Below are 21,803 nucleotides of genomic sequence, written 5' to 3' on the forward strand. Positions count from 1 at the left end.
CTGGTCTCAGCAGTGGTTTCTTCCTGAGCTAAAAGGAAGGAGCAGAGTGAGGGACCTCCAGAGGCCGATTTAGGGTACCCTGAATGAGGGGCCAGAGCTCACACAGAAGAGGAAGAATCTTTCTGGGACCTGACTCCAAGCTCCAGAGGGGACCCAGAAAAGAGGGCCTAAGTTCCTCTTCCCTCTTGCCTGCCCTGTGTGGCACTGGATGTGGGGCATGTGTCTATAAGAACACTGTGCCCAATAGGTGTCAAGACCTTCCCTGCCCACTGACCAGGAAGCAAGGGTTGGGGTTCAGGAATGTGACCTAGAGCTTGGAGTCCCCTGGGGGCAAGGAGCCAGGAAGCCAACTTCAGTGGCAGATCCAGATGAATGTCTGTTGGTACCCAGGTTTTCCCACTGACATTTGGGGTTGCCAGGAGTGGTAGTGTAAGGCAGGTTCTAGTGACTGACCCCCCCCCCAACCCCCGTTGCCCTGGATCCTGGCTGAGAGGGCCCTTTAAGCATCTCACCTTCGAGGTGGGGCTGGTAGAGAATTAATTTCCTGTGCTATTTTAATTTTACTGTATTTAATTTGCTGTTTATTTTAATTAATTAACAGAGGTAATCAACTATTCTAACTTGCTGCTGCTGACTCCTCTTCATTTTAGGAGGGGTGGAAGGCCAGGCCAGGCCAGGTGATTGCTGGGTTAGCTGTGGGGGAGAGGGAAGGCCTTGGGACATACCCATCCCCCCGTCTGCCCCTCACATCCCAGGGTCTTCCCCACTCTCTCTGCCTTCTCTGTGGCTATCAGAAGCCTGACATGAGGCCTCTGCCTGTCTCCCAGTAAAAAATATTTTAATGTTAAGGAACTTGCCTTGGGTAGTGCTTAAGGGTTGTTGGGGAAACATTTGAAGCAGGTGTATGTGTGCTTTTCCTAGCAGCCCTCTTCCCTACTGCAGTGCTCAAAACAGCACACCCACCTGTGTGGCTGGCCTGTGGGACACTAGCGTGTCCTAGCACCTGTGGACACATCTATGGATATGATTTCAGTTACTAGTTAATTCCTAGGACAGACCTGGTGGGGGTGGGATTATTTCCTTGGCTAGATGAGGAAGGTGAGAGAAGCTAAGTGACTTGCCCAAAGTCACACAGCAGCTAGGAGAAGCAGGGCCTGGATTCTGTCTGTAATCTGTCTGACTGCATGTAGAGTTAACAGTTGGAGAGAGGGGCAGGGAAGTGGCCAGGGAAGAGAGTGTGAGGGGATTAGGTCAGAAGTCTGATGAGGACAGGAAATGGGGTCCTCTGGCTCTGGAGGATGTGAGGTTGGGGAGTGGGTCCCTGCCACAAGGGATTTTCTGAAGGGGTAAAGTCTCTGCCTCCTGTCTCCATTTCCCTGTCTCTTCAATCATCTATTTGGAATTAGGGTTTGCTTTGTCACTTGCTCTGCACCTTACATAGATGGAGCCCTACTTTTATTTATTAAGTGGGGTTTTTTGGTTTGGTTTGGTTTTGATTTTTGTTTTTGGGTGCTGGGAGCTGAACCCAAGGCCTCATGCTTGCTAAGAACGTACTCCACCATTGAGCTACACCTCCAGCTTCAAATTTTATTTATTTAGCGAACATTTATTTAGCAGTTACCACATCACAGGACACTTTTTTAACTTTATAAATACTCATTTAAGCGTCATAGCATCCCTATTATTATTTTACATACACTTGTTTCCCTGTCTTCTGTTTCACTTTCCATTTTCAGTTAACAATGATCAACCACAGTCCAAAAATATTAACTGGAAGATTTCAAAAATAAACAGTTTATAAGTTTTAAATAACATTTAATATAGTATAATTGTTCTATTTGATTACTATTACTGCTCATATCTTATTGTATCTAATTTATAAGTTAAATTTTATCATAGATATGTCTGTACAGGAAAAAGCATAGTATCCATAGGGTTTGGTATTACCTGGTTTCAGGCAGCCACTGACGTTCTGGAAACATTTCCCTTCACATGAGGGGGAACTACTATGTTAGCAAACTGAGGCTTTGAAAGTTTAAGTGACTTACCTAAGGTCATACAGAGCCTTCCTTTGAACTTAGAACACTAGAATCCAGAATCCTCCTTCTGAAGCATCACACAATCCTGCCCTTGGTGCCCTAAATAAGAGATTCAGGCCCTGAATTCCCAGGAGATACAGTATCTTTGGGAAGCCTCCAATCTAGACCCAGCCTTGTCCTCACCAACCCTGTGTTCAAAAGGGGGAAACATAGCCCACAAATCAAAGCACCAAGGTGTGCCTGGCCACGAATGGTGGAGGATTTGGGTTTTCATTCCTATGTGTCTTAGTTTCTTGCTCCTCCCTGAGCCTCAGTTTCCTCATATGTCAAGGGAAAGTAACTCATGCCATAGAGTTTTGTGAGGCTCAAATGAGATAAAATATGCAGGGTTTGCGCTTAAAGCAGAGACTCAATCAGTGTCCCATCTAGATGCCAAGACACAGTCCCACCCCTGGGATTGGCATCTGAGCAGATCAGGATGGGGATGGCTGTGAAAGGCCTGGCATTGGAGTCAGACTGGTTGGGTTTAAAACTCAACCATGGCAATGGTTTCCTCCTCTCAGCCTTGATTTCCTTGTCTGTAAAATGGGTATAATAGTAGTTCTTCCCATCCCTAAAGTGTATGGTGAAGATTAAATTTATTCCAAAATAATATTGAGCAACTGCTGGGTGCCAAACATGCCTCCAATCACAGCAAATAGTAAAAGTTCAATTCATATTAGCAATTTATTATCATTGTAATCTGGAAAGAGGTGTTTAAGAGGGAGGAATTGAACAGGCTGAGGTTTTTAGAATGAAGGTGAGCAACACAAAAGATAGAAATAATAGAAGGCTGGTGTTTATTGAGTGCTTATTCAGTGTCAGGTACTTTGACTCCTGAGGCTGGTACTTGTACTATCCTCATTTTATGGATAGGAAACAGGTTCAGAGAGGTGTAGTGACATCCTCAAAGAAACCCAGCTAGTAGGGTGTAGAGCTGTAATTTGGCACTAGAAAGTGATGTTGTTGTTTTTTTTTTTTCTGCTGGCACTGGAGATTGAACCCAGGGCCTTTGCATGGAGCAACATCCCCAGCTTTTTTTTGAGACAGGTTCTTATTAAGTTGCTAAGTTCCCCAGGCTAAGGTTGAACTCGGTATATCCTCTTCAGCCTCCCAGAATGCTGAGATTGTAGGAATGTACCTCCATGCCTGGCTTGGAAAGCCATGTTCCTAATTGCAAAGCCTTAAACTGGATTAAGAGATGTGATATGTGGAGCGGGGGCATTAATCTTTCATAGGAAAGGGGGAGACCTGACTAGGAGACAGAGGGAGTAGTAAGGAAGGGATAGAGGTGTGCAAGGCCCCCAAATTTGAGAAAGAGGGATTGGACCAAGTCAATGTGGGCTCCTCAAATGGGTTTTCTCAGCAATAAACAACAAAGCAGGAGCCCAGGGAATGGAGTGTGAACTGGAGCAAGAGCTTCCCAGAATTTTTTTTTTTTTGTACCGGGGATCAAACTTGGGACCTTGTGCTTGCGAGGCAGGCAGCGGAACCACTGAGCTAAATCCCCAGCCCTAAAAGCTTCCCAGAGATGGGTCATGAGGAACGGGTGAGTGGAAAGAGAGGGGAGCCAGAGCATTCTGGGCAGGGCACAAGCAAAGGCCCTGAGGTGAGAATGAGCAGCAGGGCTTAGGGCTGTGAAGGGAGAGGAAATGAAAATGGCCCTGCAGAATGAGGGTTGGGCAGGCTGGTGGCCTCAGGGACTTAGGGAGTGTAATGGCCTCAGGGGGATAGGGAGGGTGACAGATTCAAAAGAGTTAGGTAATAGTCAGGAAAGGAAATAGAACAGAATGATCGACGGGACAGGCTCTGGAGACAAATCCTACTAGCCAGGCTGCTTCCCCCACTGATCAGGCAGGTTACTTAATGTCTCATTTTCAAAATGAGAGGTAATCAAAGTACTTGGCTCCTCAGAGGACAGGAGCTGGGGGAAGCGCTTAGCACAGATCCTGGCACATAGTAAGCACTTGACTCATTCATTCCTCAACCATCAAGGGCATACTTGTGTTAGGCACTTTTCTAGGACACACAGCAATGAACGAAACAGATGAAAATCCCCACCCTCAAGGCGCTTATATTTAGAAGGTGAAACACTTCACACAAAAACTAGCAAAATATATGGTTTGTCAGTTGGTTACAAATGCCAACGAACAAAGTGAAATGGAGAGGCTTAGTGGAGATCAAATTTGCAGGGTTATTGCAACTTTTAGTTTTTGTTATTTTTTGAGATGAAGTCTCACTGTGTTGCCCAGGCTGCTCCCAAGCTTGTGAGTTCAGGTGATCCTCTCACCTCAGCCTCACAAATAGCTGTGACAACAGGTGTGTGCCACCATGCCCAACCCTGATTGTGATTTTAAATAAACTCAGAAATGGAGGGCCAGGGAGGTAGCTCAGTGGCACCATGCCTGCCTAGCCAAGTGCAAGGTCCCAAGTTTGATCCCCGATACTGGAAAAAGAAAAACAGCTTAGAAATGGGGACCCTGGTTATTATTTGTGGTATTTGCAAGTTTTAGTAGAAAAGGCACATTGTGTTTGTCTTTCATGAGAATCATGTGAGATACAGATATAGATGTCTCCATCCTACAGATGAGGGTGGTGAGGCTCAAAGGGAAGACTGACCAGAGCCATAACTTTGAGGAGAGTGTTCTACTGGCTAATGCCCTGTGGTTCCCTGTAACAAAGTGGGTGCTGTTCCTGAAAGAGTAGAGGGCAGTATGGGAGTAGATTGTAGAAGGCAGGAGGAGTATTAAGGGAGGTCAGTGTTGCCAGGCATGGTTGCGCATGCCTGTAATCCAGCACTGGGGAGGGGGGATGCTGAGGCAGGAAGATTGCTCTGAGCTTCAGGCCAGCCTGGGCTACATAAGTTCAAGGTCAGGCTGAACTACATAGTGAGACCCTGTCTCAAAACAAAAACAAACAAACAAACAAAAAACAAACAGTAGGTCAGGGTCCAGGGACAGAGGCCTGCTTCCTGGAGCCAGAGCTATCGTCAGCATAACCTGGCCTGGCCTCCTCAGGATGAGCTCTAGGCCTGAGACACTATGTGATTGAGTGGAGGGGCAGAATCTGTCCAGAACTGAGTGAGTGTGTGGGTGGTGTCGAAACTGAGGGGAGCCAGGGGAGGAGAGGAAGAAGTCAGCCTACTGACCAGATGAGAGAGAACAGTAAGGAGGTTGGCTGGGCCAGAGCTGGCTATGAAGGCCCTTGAATGTCAGGCCAGAGACCTCGGCCTTGATGTTGTCCTCAGCAGTAGGGAGATATTAAAGGTTTCAGGGCAGAGACTCAGTGTCACAAGAATGGGATATGAGTAAGATACACATATTTGGCACCAGGTGGAGGAGATTCCATGGAGGCAACTGGAGAAGGGGAACCCACTGGGAGGCTGTCACATTGAGCAGATGAGAAATGATGAGGTCAGATCAGAGAGAGAGCTTGGACTGGTGAAAGGACTGAAGCCTGGGAGATGGTATTCCTGGGCTCTAGCCTTGGGTCTGCCCAGATATTTTGAGGGAAATGGAGCTGCTTCCTTCCCTTTCTTCTGTTTTCCATTTGGACTGAACTAAAGGTACCCTCCTTTTTTATTTTTTATTTTTGTAAACATTTTAGGCTAAGGATCCATTTTGAGAAGATGATGAGGGTTTGGGGCCATCTCTCCAGAAAAATACAAAAACAAGTTTTGGTTAACATTTTTTGAGTTTTACAAAACTGGCAAAGTCCATTCATGGAACCAAGCTAGATGGTCAGCAGTAATTAAAAAAAAAAAAAAGTAGCTAGCATTAAATACTCATCCTAGGACAGGTACTGTGTGAAATGATCTACTTTTTAAAAAGTTGTACTTCAGCCCTATGAAATAAGTACCATTATATTTATTCTGTTTTGCAGATAGGGGGATCTGAGGAGGTCTAGAGAGGTAAAGTGATTTGCTCAGAGTCAGAGTTAGAATTTAAGCCTGGTTTGTCAGTTCCAGAGCTTAAGCTCTTTACCACTAAGGTCAGCCTACAATTCTAGGACCAAGGAGGGAGAAATGGTAGTGAAGGAGGCAGATGGGAGAGGATTTTGTTTTTTGGTACTGGGATTGAATTCGGGTCCTTGCAGCGAAACTACTGAGCTAAATCCCTGGCCCTGGAGAGCATTTTTTTAAAGAAAGCCAAGGAGAGACAGAGTTAGAGGTAAGGAAAGAGGGTAAAGGTGCCAGCTCAGCTCTGAGGTGAGGCGTCAGGAAATTGGAGGTGAAGGCTGGTAAAAATGTCATTTGGAGCCTCTTGGCCTGGTTTCCAGAGGGTATGGTATTCAACATCACCACCCCCAACCCCTAGCTAACTGACCTGCTGTGGAGCCTGCTACAAAAGGGTGGAATGCAGAGTTACAGTACTCCAGCTTCTTGGCCTGATTGTGTTCACCCCCCTTGACAGGGAAGAGAATATCCTTGACTCTTTGACTCAACATCCAGTGATGTCTCTGGAATTTACCCTCCCTCCCCATTCAAGGCCACTGAGAAGTGGGCCTTGATCTCTCTAAGGAAGTTCCAAAGTAGAAACACTCTTTCCATTCCAGAAAGGAGTCCTGGGTCCCATCTGCTGAGATCAGAATAGAATCTGGAACCCCAGCAGCATGGGACCCATGTTAGGCTCTGGTTTAGATCCTGGTTGGCAGGGCACCACCATCTAAAAGCACAACAGAAGGTGATCTAGATTAGACAAGCTAGGCAATTGTTTCAGACTAGAATACAGAGATTTATGGTGGATTGGACTTGGTCATCTAGACAGGATCTCTCTGTAAAGAGCCACATGGAGGGCCGGGGATTTAGCTCAGTGGCACTGTGCCTGCCTCGAGCAAGGTCCTGAGTTTGATCCCGATACCAAAAAAAAAAGAGACACATAGTAAAAAATTTAGGCATTGTAGGCCATTCAGTCTCTGATACCTTGAAAGTAGTCATAGACAATGCATAACCAAATGAGCCTGGCTGTGTTCCAATCAAACTTCAATTATAAAATCAGACAACAGGCCAGATTTGGCCCATGGGCTATAGTTTGCCATCTCCTAATGTAGAACCGTATTCCTCCTGAGGGTGCGTGCAGGTTTAAACCTTATTAAACAGTGATCTAAGCAAACAAGTTTGGGGTGTCAGACTGGAATCTAGATCCATAGAAGGTTAACATGGAAGACGATCTAGAGCAGTGATGGCAAACCTTTTAGAGCCTTCAATGATACAAACAGCCCGCTGCAGCACAAGTGTCATACATTTGTTACTACTGATCTAGAGCCACTCTCTTGCTGGGGATCTAACTATTGGGAATTGAATAAGAAATGTACTAGATAATGGTTTAAAACAGACTCAGTTATAATATCTAGCTGAGCCTCAATTCACAGAAAGTTGGGGTGAGTTGATTGGGGTAGTGAGATTTAGACTCACACATACGGCTGTGGTCTGGAGATGGGGAAGTGGGTGAGCGAAAGCCACACAGACACTGATCCAGAGCAGACAGTGTTGGTCCTAAGCCAGAGAACCATATAATCTAGCACTGTCCAGTAGAAATGCAATGGAAGATATATACATAATTTAAAATTTTCTCATACACTAGATAAAGTAAAAAGTGAAATTTTAATTATGTATCTTATCTAACCCCGTATATAAAAAAAATTGTCATTCCAACATGTAATAGTAAAAATTATTGCAGTCTTACTTTTTTATGGTAAAACATCAGAATCTGATGTGTATTTTATACTTACAGCGCATCCTGTTTTGGATTAGTCAAATTCTTAGTGCTCTGGCCACCTGTGGGTTAGTGGTTGCCATAGGGACAGCAAGGTTTAGAAGCTGGCTTTTCTTTGGGACTAGGGTCCAGAGGAGTCGTGAGCCAGAATGTTCTGGAATAAATAGGGTTGGACTTGCCAGAGGTTACACCCTTAGTGGACTTGAACTGGGTGTAGACTGGCCAGGCTTGGGAGATCACCTGGGCCCTGGGTTGGGGAGTGGTTCCCTCCCTTGAAGTTCTGACTGGCCTTGGGGAATTTCTTTTGGGACTCTCTCTCCCTCATCCCAATGTCACCTCTGACTTGGAGTCTGGTCTGGCCTGGCAGGTGGGGGGAGGGAAGGGTGGCAGCTGGACCCTTGAGGGAGCAAGAACTCCACCCGTCCAAGCCAGCTGCTGCCAGCCTTCCTGGACTGACTGTGGAAACAGGGCCCAGAGACAGAAATAAACCGGCAGGTTTCCGGGGCAGAGTGGGGGAGCCTGCCAGCCTTTGTGCTTCCTTGCTGGGGGGGGTGGGGGTGGGGGTGGGAAAAGGAAGCAGCTCCAGGCCCTATCCCAGGCCATTCCCCCCGTATGTCATCTCCCCTTACCCCCACAACCCCTTGAATGTGAGGCTGAGCTGGGTCTATAATTGATGGATTAGTGAGTCCTGAGGAGCCGGTAGTCTGGGACTGACACTTGAGAGCAGAGGGTAATCCCTAGGCCCCTGGACACAGCTTGGTACCCATCTTTTAGAACTCTATCCTGGGGACCCCTCTAGCAGGAACTGAACAGTTCAGAAGGCTGCAGTGGGGCACTAGAGTAGGAGTTGGAAGATTTGTGTTGGATGCCTACCTCTGCCGCTAACTGGCCAAGGGCCGCTTTGGGAAAATCACACTTTGAGCCTCAGTTTCCACCTCTTTTTTTTTTTTTTTTTTTTTTTTTTTTTGGTATGGGGATTGAACTCGGGTCCACCTCTTTTTTTATTTTAAGCGTGTTTGTCCTGCTTGTGTCAGGAGTTTAGTGGTTAACTTAGACTCTAAAACCAGTTTGTCTGACTATGGGCTATGCCACTGTGTGACCTTTGGCGGGTTAACTTTCCTGAGCTTCAGTTTCCTCATCAGCAAAAAGGGGATATTACCTTTTTTATGGGACCCTTACAAGCAAGTGAGTTAATGCATCCTGATAATGCAGGCCAAATGCTCCACATTGGCCATTACTGTTGGGTAGTCGCCAGGCTCAAATGGGTTATAAGTGAAAATGCATTGTTCAAATGTAAGGGACCTCCCCCCTCCCAACAGCCCTACTTACACCCTCTCACTTTAGAAATGGGAAAACTAAGGCTTCCAAACGTGAAGGTGTTTTGCCCAACGAGAGACCCACAGCAAGCAAAAACCTTTACACGGTACCCACCAGATAAAGCCGGGTAGCTCAACCCCAACTTACAGGTAAGGAAATTGAGGCCGGTGATTGGCCACTGGAGCACAGTGGCGCTATCCAGTGAGACCCGAGTCCGCCGCCGGTAGGGAGTGCCCTGGCCGCCTTCGCTCCTCGGAGGAGGGGCGTGCAGGTAGCGGGCGCCTGGAGTCTCTGCTGGAGCCAGGCGCGCTATTAATAATCCCGCTGATCGGTCCGGGCTGAGCGCACTGGTCCGGTCCGCGGCCGGGGGCCTCCTAGGCCGGAGCCGGATCGCAGCAGCCCTCCCCGTCCCTGCCACGTGATCACCCCCTTCGCGGGCGGCTGAGGGCCCGGGCTGACGGGCCGGGGGCCAGGAAAAAGCCGAAAACACCACTGCTGGGCCGCTCCCCTCCCGCTCAAAATAGTCCCCGGCCGGAGCTGCCGCGCATTCCGTCGGCCCCGGGGCGAGGGAAGGGGTGGCCGTCCGGCCCCCGCCCGGCCCGACCTGGCTGCCTGGCAGTGTTGGACGGGGGGCGAGGGCGGGCCGCGCGGCCGAACGGCCGGCATGTGGCTCTCCTTCGGGGAGCCTTGGCAGCCCCGGCTGCGCGCTGCGCCGGGATGATGGAGAGCTTCTGGAATTTCCTGCAGCTGGGGAGCGCGGCCGGCTGGGGGAGCAGGCCGAGCACGGCTCGGGAAGGGGCGGCCAGGCGCCTGACCCTAGGGGGCGCCTCCGCGGCGAGGGTGGTGGGGGAAATCTCCGCACCCGGACCCAGGCTGCGGGCGAGACGGGAGCCCCCCCCCATCCCGCCACCCGCCGCCTTTTCAGGTCTGGCGGGGGTCCAGTCCCGCCTCTCCCGGCCTGGGCGGCGAGAGGGGCCAGGTGCAGGCAACGCCCCTCCCCCAGCCGCCTGGTTTCCCTCTCGTCTCGTCACCTCCTCCAGGAGTCAGAGGCCCTGCGGGCTCCTCTGGGAGGGGTCGGGGTGGCACGGATCTGGGGGGAGGCCAGGTAGCCGGAGGGGCGGTAGGGGCAAAACTCAGAGGCTAACTGTCCTAGTCCCTTGGAGTCCAGCTGGACCGGCAGAGCAGCACCGCCTGCTCGAATCAGAATCAAGGCGTCTGAGGGCTTCTAGGAGGGAAGTGAGGCAGCCTTACTCAGTCCCTCTCTGCCCTCAGTTGTCCGGCCACTGAGGGGCACGCAGACATGCTAGAAAAATCCTGGATAATTTTACCAATGGCGGAGGCAGCTTTCTTTGGGGGCGGCTCTGCACCTTGCAGGTGGGGGATTCCAGAAAAGGACCCCTTGGAGGCAGGGGCTTCTTTTTACCGGAGCCCTGAGGCCCAGGGGAATAGGTAAGTGATCTCTCAGGGCTCACACCTGGCACTGTGGGGTAGGGGAGGGAAAGAGGCCTGTTCTGCCCTTTGTGGGAGAGAGAAAGGGATGCTTTCCAACAACTTAGTTGCGTTCCGGCACCATTTGGTACTCTGCTGAATGATGAACCAACTGTTTGGCAACTCAGCAGGTAGATCTCCCCTGCCTGGGGTGGACCCTTTATCCCCCTGTACATGGCCCCTGTTTAATTCCATTTCCTGCTCCCATCCAGCGCACCCTCACTAAGTTAAATAAAAGCAGTGGAGATAGGCCTAATTGGCATGCCTTCTGTGCTGCTTATTGGCTGTGTGACCTTGGGCAAGTCCCTTCACTCCTGTTTCCTTTTCCTCATGAAAAACTAGATAACAATAGGCCTTGGCCTTGTTGTGGGGCTTAAAATCACGAGTTTGAGACAACTAATATAGTGTCTGCCCACAATAAGGGTGGTACATAGAGCACTTGTTCCATTCAGAGTAGACAGCCCTCCCTCAAAGTAGTTGAATCACCTTACCCTCCAACACCCCTGTGAAATGTGGCTTCCCAAGGTAAGTAGTGCCTCATTAAATGCATATGTACTGTTGTTACTGTCAGCTACCTTCACATCAGCAGAGAGAACTCTTAAATAGGCACTGAGCTGAGAACTAGGACTGATTAGAGTATGTTAAGGTGGGAAGGGCAAGGCACACAGGTGTCATACACCTGTAATCCCAGCCACTTAGGAGGCTGAGGCAAGAACAAAACAGTTTTGAGACCAGCCCAGACAACTCACTGAACCCCTGCTTAAAAAATAAAAAGAAGAAACTCAGCACTTGGCTAGCATGCACAAGGCACTGGATTCACTTCCCAGTACTGCCAAAATAAATAAATAAAGTCGGTAGGGCCCTTGGAAGCTCTTCCGGCCAGGCCAGCTCTTAGTACAGATGGGGAAATCGAGGCCCAGGGAGGGGGTCCAGTCCCCTCACAATGCTCCCACTGTTGTTCTAACAGGGGTGTGGGGGGGGGTGTTACTGGCAGAGAGCCCTGGCCTGGCTCCCTGGGGTATGGCCCAGGCAGGCTTGAGGCTGGTGGAATTCTGCTTTCCTCTCCCTCCCAGTTCCTTGCTGACCTTTCACTCTACCACTGCCAGATACCCAGATTCAAATTCAAATGCCTCTGTCTAAACTCCACCTTAGCCCAGGAGGTCAGCCTTGGCCTGTTTTATCCCCAGCCTCTCCCTGCCCCACCTCCCCTAGTTCTCCCTGTTTTCTGTTTAATTGGCCTTCCTTGTCCATAGGGAAAGACCCTGGTGTACTAGAAGGAGCTTAAGGTTCCCTTTGTTATCTGTGTAAACAAATTATCAGGCCTCTGTGAGCCTCAGTTTGCTTTTCTGCAAAATGGAGTTGAAATACAAACACTCAGGAGAATTCCACTCATCCTCCAGAGACATCCTGGCTGACATCTGTTTAAATAATAGAAGAGAAGGCTGCCCAGGAGTCAGAGAGACTGTGCACTGAAGCCTGGGCACAGGGAACAGAGTAACCTTTCCTTTGGCTTGGGCATGCATTACTGTGGTGCCCTGGGATGGGGGCAGGAGCAGGTTTGATTGTCCACCACATCATTTTGGCAAAGTCTGGATTTGATCAATTTATGTGACTTGTTGCAGGGCTGCCAGGTGCTCATTTCTGAATGAACTGGGCAGTTCCCATCACCTCTGTGGGAGAGACTTCCCTCCTACCTAGTCATGACCCACCTCTCTCTGCTTCACTGAGGCCTTTCTGGGTTGACTGTCTGCTTCTTCCAACTCCAACCCATAGAAGACTGCCAGAGAAGGAGTGTAAAGGAGGAATAAGCTGGAACCAGCACTTCGGCTGTGTGACTGGGCAAGCTGCTTTCCCTCTGTGGGTCTCTGTTTCTTCCTGCTGAGCGGAGGAGGCCAGATTAGTGACTCCCTAAGGCACCTTCTAGCTCTGACAGGCTCCAAGCCTGTGTTGACTGATGTATCCTAGGAGATAGGAGACACAGAGAAACAAGTCAGCTGGGAGAACCCTGTCAAGGTACCCTCTCCCAGGCTGGAGTGCCTCACTTGCTGAGTTGAGACACACCCTTCAGGGATGCTGGCAGATTGTGGTAGGTGGAGGAGGCATATCACCCATGTGAGTGGCACTGCTGATTCCCAGGGTCCCGGTTGTTTGGAAAGAGGCCTGAGCTTAAGAACAAGAGCTTGTATCAGGCAGGGCTGTGAGACTGGATGCTTCTAGGGGATGGGAATGTGTGTGTCAGTGACCAGGCAGCCTCCGGGAAGTGGAGTGCTGGGCACAAGGCAGCTAGCTTGTGGTATGGCATGTCCAGAAGGGCCATCGCAGGGGCAGTGTATCAGGGTGTGTGCAAGACAAGGAGGTTGGCAGTGGGAGGGAGGAAAAACCATCCCTGAGCCAGAGAACCCGGCTTTGGGTCAGGGCAAGCTGCTGGGCAGGCTCCAGCCTCATGGGGCGTGATGGAAGAGTTTCGCCTGTGCCTAGGTTTGTCAGCTTGTTTTGGAGCTGAGCTGAACAGCTCTGTTCTGAATTGTAGTTGTCATGTTCTATTGTGGGGGTATCTGTGTAGGGGTGTTGTCAAGGTTTCCTGAATAGTGAGTGGCTGGGGTGTGTGCTGCTAAAGGAATAGTGTGATTCCAGTAATCAGCTGTTGGCCATTTGGGGTGCTGTCACATTGTGCCAGGGCAATTGGTATTATCAGGCAGCGAGTGAATTCTGGCTATGATTCAGGTGCCTCTTCCCCTACACCAAGGGAGGCCCAAGGATCCAGGGAGGAAAGGAGGCCTTCTGTCCTTCCGCAGGTAGGCAGGCCACTTCCAGTTGGGTTTACTCTCACAGTTAATTTTACCACGGTCCCTAAATCAGGAACAGGCGTGAAGTGACCTTTTAACCGCTTCCCCACCACGGGATTAGACTCAGTTTCCTGTTCAATCTCCTCCAGAACCAGTTCCATTCCATCGGGACCCCCCAACAGTGGATAAGCCAGCCCCTCCATTGCTTTTCTCCCTCCACCCCTGTCGACCCTTGGGGGCCCCTAAGGGCCAGGCTGGTGCAGGGTCTTGTAGGAGCTGAGGGCCCAGGCGGGAGTGATAAATATTGAAGAGGAGGGATTTCGGTGTGGGCTGGAGCAGCTGCAGCGGTTCGAGTGTCACACTATCTCTCCCCAGGTTTACTGACCCATTTCCATTCACGCGGCTGCTGGTTTCCTAGCAACGGCAACAGTCCCCCCAGAACAGGCGGAGTGTGTGTCTGCCATTAGCGACTGCCGCAACTGTGTCAAGGTTACCCCGCTCCCTGCAAACCCACCCCTGCGGGTTTGTTTTCTGCCAGCGCCTGGCACACACTGTGCCAGGGAGGGGGAGGGAAGGGGGCCCGGGGCCAGCCCAGGGGCTTGGGTGGGGGTGGGGGGGCGAGGAGGAGCTGTGGTTCCCCATCCAGTGGGAGCCAACTTGGACTGAGTCCGAAGCAGCAGTGCCCCCCCCCCCCCGCCCCAGTGGAATTCCTGAGCCTGAGGGGAGCAGGGGGCGGAGCTGTCCCTCAGCCCTGACCCCCGAGATTCCAGAGCCTGGGGGGAGGGGTGTGGGGCCAGGGGCCTCTGGGAAGCCTGCCTGGCCTGACCCCACCTGGCTTGTTCTTCCTGCCCTGGCTTTCTCCCACTTGTGTAGCAGCTCCATGCTCTGCTCTCAGCTCTTTGTCCCAGCCTCTGTGCCTCCCCCACACACATCCAGACTCCCCAGGGCAGGGTTGTATTTCTCCCATCAGACCAGGGGCTCCAGAGGTTGGGGTTCATGATGCTGCTTTTCCTTCTCTGCCCTCAGCACCAGCTCCTGTTTTTCCAAATGTCGTGGGAGATGAGATTTAAACATTTAGGGTGGTATAGATAATCTCTTAATGGGAACTACCCAGGCAAATAACCCCTATCCTGCCCCCTTGCTGAAGTAGATTCTGCTTGTACTTTTCCCCCACCTGATGGCCCAGGTGATTGGCTATGGGAAATAGAGTACCTTTCCTTTTCTCCCCAGAGCCCAGGCTGTAAAGGGTTAAAGCAGTTCCTACCCCTCTCTTGGTATGTGAGGTTGGGGGGATGGGAGGATTGGGGTCTGTCACCTTATAGCCACTCATGTGGTCAACTCAGACCTGACCAGTCACATTCCTATCCAGGAGGGTTGGGGCTTGAGGCAGAGGGCAGGGGCAGGGGCAGAGAGGCCTGGAGGGGGCTGAGTTTGTAGGAATGGAAAGCCCCAGGGTGGGAGTGGGGTTAGACATGACCAGGAAGCTGGGGCAAGGGGCAGCTGGGAACAAAGCCTGAATCCACCTCCCATTCCTCTAGAGAATTCCTCAGTCGCCTTGTCTTTCCTCCCAATTTGCACCCCTTAAACCTTCCAGGTGGGCCCACATGTCTGTGACACAGGTACAAACCTGGTCCCAATCCTAAACAAAGAAGAGTGTGGCAAAGGCAGATTCTGACATGCAGGGCAGCACAGGGACTTATGGGTAGCCTCCTGAGTGACTTTCTGGTGCTTAGGGAAGGTTGGCTGGGTCAGGCTGTGAGATCTAGGGTATAGAGCTGGCTGTGCCAGACAGCAGGAAGAGACCTGGGCGGGGACCCAGGGAGCCTGGTTCTCTGCCCAACCCTGTGCCTGGCTCCTTATTGGTCTCAAACTCTCCATCTGAGGGGCATAGGCCAGTGGTCTCTAAAAGCCCTCCTGTCTTGTTATTGGCTGTGGGTGAGAGATGGGGAGGGGTGATGGTCCAGAGAGGTGTGGGAAGCTACCAGCTCAAGGGGGAGTTGCAATGTGATCCTGTGGCGAAAATAGCCCAGGTCATTTTCAGCTGCTTGGGCGGAGGTATCTGATCCGGCAGGACAGCATAGGCAGGGGCCAGGGATCTGTAAAGCTCTCTGGGAAACCGGACGCTAGGATGGGAGCCTAGGGAAAGGTTGTCGTGCAGGCTGGGCTTCCTGAAACCCACCTGGCCCTGGCAGGGGCCCAAGAATGAAAAGATGCATGCAGAGGGTTAACAGGAGGTGAGGACTGGACTCTGGCCTCCTTTGGGTCTTGGCCTGGATGAGGTGAAAGGTCAACCCCAAGGAGTCAGAGCACAGCTGGGGAAAGAGTAATCCGATCTTTCTCCCTAGCCAGGATCTCAGGATCACAGCACTGCCTTCCCAGGAAAGGTGCTTTGACATCCCCAGGAAGGAGTTTGTTTGGACTTGTTCTCACCAGGGGTTATGGGCTAGGGGAGGGTCCAAGCACACTGGGTCAGGGAGAGTTTCAGGCCATGTGCCCCAACCAGTATGGCAGTGCTTTGTCATCTTGGGGTCAGGGGAGGTGGAAGGTGAGCCTACTGGAAAGTTTAAGGTAGCCTGTTCTGGGCCCCATTTGTAAATGACTCTGAGGGCCAGCATGGGATGGAGGAAGCTTACAGGTAGGAGATGCTTCCCTCAACATACACATTGTCTTGGGCCAGGGATTTAGCTCAGTGGCACTGTGCCTGCCTCATAAGCACAAGGTCCTGAGTTCAATCCCCGGTACCAAAAAAAAAAAAATGACCATACTAACATACACACTGTCTGATTAGTGAGAGTGGCTGCCTGGTACTATACTGTGGCATTGAGATGTGTTTGGAGCAAATTACACCACAGTTCTGAGATGGCTTTACCATCTGGTTGTGTGTTTGGTGGGGTGCTGGGATGTAAGATGTGATGGCAATATATGGTAGAACATGCTGTCTGAAGTCAAGCTTGACCTGGCTTTCAAAACCTTTCCTCTGTCTTAGGCATTTAGCCTAAGCATCAGCTCTCTATCCATGAAATAGGACAAATAGTGCCCACCATGTATGGTTATTATGAGACTCTACAGAAAAGGTGCTCAGTAAAAGTAAGGGTAGCAGGGCTAGAGGTATAGTTCAGTGGTAAAACGTTTGCCTAGTATGCCCAAGGGCTGTGGGTTCAACCCTAGCGCTGCTTTAAAAAAAAAAAAGTTAACGGCAGTAAACCTTTTTGGGTGCCAAGGTCGCACAGTGTGGAGCCTGGATTACAACCGGCAGTAGGACTCCAGAGCAGGAAGTAGTAAACCATAGGCAGTATGAAGGAAAAGGTAGTTTTGAGAACATAACCGGGCTATGCATGAGGTTGTGGTCCTATCCAGGTGACTTGGGGTAGGATAGGAGAGGTGAATGGGGTGAGGCAGGATTGGTTCGAAAGAGGGTTGTTACTACTGCCACCTTTAGGGCTGGCCAAGGGCTGGCCAACGAAAGCCCCCCTCTCCCCACTCTGTCAGGCTTTGTGCCGCTGTGTGGGTGTAGCAGTCCCCGGAGTCCGGCTGTAGGTATGTTTGAGAAGGCGCAGGCATCCCGAGGAAGAACAAGTCGCCTTTTGTACGCGCCCAGCCTGGGGCTGGGCTGGGCCCTCTCTGGGGGATCCCCTGTTTCTGCGCTCAGCTCCCCGCCCACGGACAGCGCCTCAGCCCAGCATGGTTTGGGCCCCCACCTGAGGCAGGCAGAGGGCGAGGGAAACGGGATTAGAGGGTCCGGTAGGGGGCGTGTCAAAGCCCGCCCCACCCCTTGTGACATCACTCTAGGTGTTGCCAATACCCCCTCAGGCGGCCCGCCCCCTTGCAGCCCTCCCTTGGCAGTGGGTGGGGTCGGCAGGAGGTGCGATAGAAGGCGGGGCCGGCGTTGGAGCGGGGAGCTGTTGAAGGCTTTGCCCTTCCTGCTCAGGAGAGGCAGACTATGACTCTGGGACCTTGCAGTTTAATCAGCTCCCTTTGAAGAACTTCAAGACCTCTCTCTCCCCTGCAGTACTCTACCTTGTCCATCTGTCCAAATCTTTCCAGTACTAATTGCCGGAGACCTTCCCAGAACCGACCCCCATCTTTTTTTTTTTCTTATTACCTTCCCCCTTTTAGTGGCCCTCTGTAGCCGCACTGCTGCTATTCATTGAGCAGTGGGCTCTGCGGAGGTTGTGTTTCTCATACAATATCTCACCTGATGCACGCTTTTATTGGCTTCTACCTTGAGCCCTTCTCACTGACTGGATTGGAAGTTCCTCTGAGAAGGGACTACAGACATGGCCTGGCTCAATAAGCACTAAATGTTTAGGTCCGGTAATAGAGGAGACAGGCCCACAGGAAAACTACCTTGTCCAAAGTCACTCAGCAAGTAGGTAGAACAATCAAAGCTAGAAACCAGGGTCCCTGGTTCCCTTCAGAGCTTTGTCTCTAGTGTATGTGACTAAGAGTAGGTAGTTGCACAGGGGATTCCTAGAGGCCTGCCCTTTCACCACCGGAGGGTCTCCCCTCCCCACAAAGATCAGAAAGCACTAGGTCTATCTTCTTTTGCAATCCACACATCTTGCACCAGAACCTCTGACTTCTGGGAAGAAGAGGAGGAGGTACTGGGAAAGCTGGAAGGGCTTCTGCAGGCTATAGGGGGGCAGTTCTTTGATACAAGGAGTATTATATGCCCAGTAATTGGGGGTACTGGTTCTGGGAACATAAAGATTTAGCTTGCAAGGGCCAGGGATTTAGCTCAGTGGTTCCGTCGCCTGCCTCGCAAGCGCAAGGACCCAAGTTTGATCCCTGGTACCAAAAAAAAAAAAAAAAAAGATTTAGCTTGCAGGTGGGAGGTTCCAAGTTGGGCAAAGAGGAGTGTTGGGAGCCAAAGTATGTGGGGGTTCAGTGCAAAGAAGGCAGGGATTATGCTGGGCCAGCACTCCTCACACCAACAGCCTGGCCCAGTGGAATGCTGGGAGGCCCCAGGGATGAGGCCAGGCAGCAAAGGTGTCTCCGGTGGCATGGAAGCAGTTAAGAGCTGCCTCAACCCTGCCTCAGCCCGTTCCTTCAGACAATTAGTGACATCTCGCTTGACAACACCACACTGAGCCGATGCAGACCTCAGCCCCCCTCCTGGCCCCCCCACGGCTGTTTCAGCTGTTTATTCTTGGGCTTTAACAATTGGGATTCTGACTTGGAGGAGCGGACGCCCTGCGCTGCCCTCTGACCCACCGTCGCCTTGGCAACTGGAGCCCGGTAGGCCTGGGCTCTGCGTTAGGATTACAGATCCTGAATTCACAATCCTGGTGCTCCCCTGCAAGCAGAAGCAGCAGAAGGAGTAGCATGCAGATCCTCAGCTAGACTGGAGGGGACAGAGGAGAAGGGTCCCCAGGGTCCAGCCTGAGGCACAGGTGGGAACCTAGGATAACACAGGTGACCTGGAGAAGGGTGCCCCTCCCTGGTGGCCTCCGTGGTATCAGGCAGGGCCCACTGGGCTTCACTCCCAGCATCTTTCAGCCACTCTCTGGAAACTTTCTTCCTGGTAGAGCCCTGAGGGCAGGGGCGAGACTTCATCACCCTCCTCTTTCCCCCTCAGTCAGCCCCCTACCATGCCCAGAGCTCCAAGTGCCAGCAGACTGTGCCCCTGCCGTGCCCGCCGCCATGGCAACAGGCCCCCCTCCCTCGCCAGCTCTGTTTCTTCCTCCCCCCACCCTAGCAGCCAACTGCCCCAGCTGAAACCAGAGCCGATGCATCTGTGAGCCTCATGCCCAGACCCACATTCCATTTCTGTCCTCTGTCCCCCGTAGTTCTGGCGACGACATCTCCCCTCCTTCCCCTCCTCCTCCTCCTCCTCACACCCCCTCCCTCCTCGCCTCTGCTTACTCCTGCTGTTCCCCCCACACTCCATCTATCACTTAGTGTCTTCCCCTTGTTCCCGCCCCATTCTGTGAGTGTGTCTTATCCTCTCAACTGTTTCTGTTGGTCTCTGGGTGTGTCAGTCCCTCTGTCTCCAGCTCCCTGGGTTGCTGTGCCTTGGCCTGTCTGTGGCAAGCTCCTTCTCCATCTCTACCCCTCCATGTGTCTGTCTGTGTGTGTGTGTGTGTGTGTGTGTGTCTTTGTCTCTGCATCATCCTGCTTGTCTCTCTCTTTGTCTTTTCTTTCTCCTTCTCTCTCTTCCTGAGTCTTTTCTTGCTGTCATCCTTCCTCAGGCATGCTCCCTCTCTCCTTTCCCCTCCCTCCTTATCTCTTTCTCCTTAAAGCTCATTCTGCCCTGTTTCTGTTGCCCCCATGATCTTCCTCTTTTTATCTGATTCTTTGCCTTGATTTCTCCCTCCTCTTTTTTGACTCTAAATACATAGATTTCTTTCAGGTCTCCTTTCTCTTTTTCCTACTTGACCACTTCCTTTATTGCCCCTGGTTGGGGAACTGAGGGGGTCCCTCTAGAATCATCCCTAAAGTATCTTCTGCATAGGGAGCATATGTCCTGGAACCCGCAATGGGCATGCATCACTGAACCTAAAATGGGCATATCTAAGGTTAAAGAGCCTCCCTTTGCCAAGTTTTGGTGGATGGAGCTTCATCCATCTGGTCTGCTTTCCACCAGCCCAGGTAAGGGCAAAAGGTAGTCCCAAGGGCTAAGCCAGCCAAGAAGGCTCCTAGCTATAAGGACTTGGAGATCAGCATGTTTAGGATTTGCTGTTTCTGGGGTTTGTCCTCCACCTTGCTACCATAATGGCTGTCTCACATTTTGCCTCGGTTTCCCCCCATTGGCATACAGGTCTCGATGAGTTCTTTAAAGTACTTTGCTCTCCTGAGTTCTTTAAAGTACTTTGATTTCCTGGAGGTAAGTCAGAGTTATGAGGAACACGGAAAGGCTTGAGTAACTTCTGCCCTTGTGCTCCCCAACACCAATAATGAGCCCAGAAGAACCAGGGCCCTGGTAGAATCAAGAGTCCTGTCTCCTTAAGTGCTAGGTGGAGGACAGTGCCCGCCTCCCCTCAAGACTGGCAGCCCCTGCTGTCCAGCCCTCCTGGTCTGGACAGTGGCCTCCAGCCTTCCTCCTGTCCTCCTGTCCTCCTTCATCAAGGAATGAGCTTGGAGTCATGGGCAAACAGGCCCTGGGGTGGGGAGCCAGGCCTCCAGGGCCAGCCCTTGTCTCCGGGTGTGGTAAGGCCTGGTCCTGCAGACAGTTCTAGGACCCTGGGGTCTGGGCACTCACCATGGGGAGTAGGGGTGCCTGGGGGAGGTGGTTGCACGCAAGGCATGCTGGGCCCCCTCGTTGGGTAGGTGGGGGGAACAAAGCTGGCATCGAGGCCTCAGCTAAAATTAGCTGCTTCCCTGCGCGGGAGCGAGCATGCCTGCCAGCCGCCCAGATCGCCGCTGCCTCGGCAGGCCATCTGTCGCCACGTTTTGCTTAGTCCCCCAGGGCCCCCCAGCTCCAGCCACCCTCAGGGGCTAGAGGGACTCTGTTCTAAGGCTGCCCCTGACAGAGCTCTGGGCTCTGTGGCTGTCCTGCTGTGTGACCTTAGGGTGGGCCTGTCCCTCTCTGGGATCTTGTACAAAGCAGGCCCTGGACATTGACATCCCAGATCCCCTAGCTTTCTAAGCAGCAGATGCTGTTGCCAGTTGTGGGGGCTGGTGTGCGGGCTTCCCCTATCCCTTTTGAGTTACCACTCTAGGGCTTGAAGGTGGGCCACGTGTAGTTTAGGGTAAAGGTGAGAGGTATGACAGACTTCTGTTGGGATTCCTTGATCTTATGGCAGTTTGGTCTGTGCTGTATCTACAACACCCCAACATCCTCCCCCACACATACTTCCAAGCAATCTTAAAGAAACAGCTCCAGGTGCGAACCCAGGCGGTGGACACTGTTCAGTGGACACTAATTTTAGTCTGGCTTGGGCAAGTCTCCTGCCTTCTCTTGGTCTGTGTTTCCCTCTCTTCCTAAGAAGCTTCCCCTTTTTCGAGCACCTACCCACTTTATGCTACTGTGTTCTTGGGAAGCTGGTGTTGTTGTCTCTCCAGATAAGAGGATACAGAAAAATGAGGTTCTTCATGAGGAAGCAGCAGAGTGGAGCCAGGGCTAGACACCATTGTCCTCCCCCGATCCTTCCCACTGTCCCACAGCAGCTTCATCTTCTTTCTGACCCTGGTATTTTCCTGGTCATGGCTCCTTTCCCCTCCCCAAAGCCAAAGAGGGTGAGCTGCTGCCCCAAGGTCATCCAGCTTGGCCTAGGAGGAGCTCAGACTTGAACCCGGGCCTCTTGGCTCCCAGCCTCCCTCACACTCTGGTCACCAGGCTGAGCCTGTTCCCTGGGTGAGTCATGCCCCTGGACTTTGCCCTCCTTGTCCACAGCTCTGTGGCCTGGAGTTTGGAGAGGGGCCATTTATAAGGAAGATGGCCACCCCACACAGCATGGGGGTCTCAAGCCATTGTCACA

General features: G+C 51.7%; 1 protein-coding gene across 15 annotated transcripts in view; it reads left to right on the forward strand.

Moving 5' to 3' along the window:
• Positions 1 to 21,803, forward strand: part of Ahdc1 (AT-hook DNA binding motif containing 1) — a 67,299-nt gene that overhangs the window by 18,708 nt on the left and 26,788 nt on the right. The window contains exon 1 of one of the 15 annotated variants that reach the window (XM_021263156.2): positions 10,200 to 10,558. The exons of the other annotated variants lie outside the window; for them this stretch is intronic. The gene's annotated coding sequence lies outside the window, so the exon portion shown is untranslated. Of the gene's footprint in view, positions 1 to 10,199; positions 10,559 to 21,803 lie in introns of those variants that run through there. 15 annotated transcript variants of the gene reach the window in all.

Source organism: Heterocephalus glaber, unplaced genomic scaffold (assembly GCF_053883595.1).
Source record: "Heterocephalus glaber isolate CG9 unplaced genomic scaffold, H.glaber_assembly_v1.0 deba00001452, whole genome shotgun sequence".
Taxonomy (NCBI): Eukaryota; Metazoa; Chordata; class Mammalia; order Rodentia; family Bathyergidae; genus Heterocephalus; species Heterocephalus glaber.